At 54.4% G+C, this 1,387-nt stretch overlaps 2 non-coding genes across 2 annotated transcripts; both read left to right on the top strand.

Moving 5' to 3' along the window:
* The first annotated feature begins 164 nt into the window (after nucleotides 1–164).
* TRNAW-CCA lies at nucleotides 165–236 on the top strand. The gene has a single exon. It is a non-coding gene; the product is annotated as a tRNA-Trp (tRNA).
* A 935-nt stretch (nucleotides 237–1,171) lies between these two features.
* On the top strand, nucleotides 1,172–1,244 carry TRNAR-ACG. The gene has a single exon. It is a non-coding gene; the product is annotated as a tRNA-Arg (tRNA).
* The last annotated feature ends 143 nt before the right edge of the window (nucleotides 1,245–1,387 follow it).

Consider the following 1,387-nt stretch of genomic DNA (forward strand, 5'->3'; position numbering starts at 1 on the left):
CCAGCCAAGGGCAAACCCATCACACTACCCTCTTCTCAAGAGGTGGCCCTGTTCTCTCTACCTCCCATAGCCCTTCCCAGACACCCCTGGGGTGCTCCCAATGGAGAAGACATCCCCACCACCCAGGCTGGAGTCCATGCCAAGGAGCTACATCCATCCATCCTGGCCTCGTGGCGCAAGGGCAGCGCGTCTGACTCCAGCTCAGAAGGGTGTGTGTTCAAATCACACCGGGGTCAGACTTGGGGCACCACTGACCACCCTCCCATGCTTTTCTGTGGGGCTGGTCTGGGAGGCACCTCAGGAATGATCTGAGGTGGGAAATGTGATGCCCATTTTAGCCTGGCTGGAGGTTACAAATCATGGTCAAAGGAGAGGCCAGTGCAGGGGAGTGTTACAGTGGGTGTCTCCTGCAGGGTGGCCTCATCAACAAGCTGAAGGAAGTGAAGTCGTCCTCGTGCAAGTGCAAGAATCTCGCTACTGGAGGCTCAGTCACTCCTGGTGGACCTGAACTTGCCCACAACCTTGTCCTCCTTGGGAGGGTAACATGGGGTGGTACAGTCAGTCCCAGGGGATTTCTGGAGGGAGTCATGGGCAATTACCCAACGAAGGTTCGTGGCAATAGGGACAGGTTTCAGACGAAGAACTGTTTTCAAGAAAAGGAAGAAGGGGAGTCTGTGGAGCTAGTGTGGTCAGCCTCACCTCAGAGCACACATAATGACTATGGAACCTGAAAGACATGCCCAAATGGAGGAAGGAAGATGTCCATGACCAAATGGAGAGGACTGGAAACAGTGACCATGGATTTACCAAGGGCAGATCATTTCTGGCTAGCATGATGGGCTTCTTTGAAGAGGTGACTTCCTCAGTCATCAAGGGGATGCCAAGGAGAATCACTGATCTTGACTTTGGTTTGACCCGTGACGGGACCTCACAGACATCTCCACTGTAGCAGGACACAGAGACAGCCTCAGTTGAATCACGAGGCAAAGCAAAGAGGCTGGACCACGGAATGGAGAAGGTTGCAGTCAGCAGTTGGCAGTCCATCTGATGTTTCTCACTGCATCATGTTGCACTGGATGTTCTTTGATGTCTTTTTGACAGTTGCAGAGGATGGTCTACAGAACAAAGGACACACACAGCCTGGGAGGGGCACAGAGTTGGTGAGAGGCTGGGGCCAGTGGCGCAATGGACAACGCGCCTGACTACGGATCAGGAGACTGCAGGTTCGACTCCTGCCTGGCTCGGCACTTTTAGCTTGGCAGCAGATCTTCCTGCTCCTTCTGCGAGGACCTTCCTTCTCCTGGCTGCCATCCATCCTCCCAGGTCTTCTGCAGGGCAAAAGTGCTGGGGTGTCCTCTTGCCCTGCAGGAAGGGAAGAGTTCCTCCA

Source organism: Pterocles gutturalis, unplaced genomic scaffold (assembly GCF_000699245.1).
Source record: "Pterocles gutturalis isolate BGI_N339 unplaced genomic scaffold, ASM69924v1 Scaffold35365, whole genome shotgun sequence".
Classification (NCBI taxonomy): Eukaryota; Metazoa; Chordata; class Aves; order Pterocliformes; family Pteroclidae; genus Pterocles; species Pterocles gutturalis.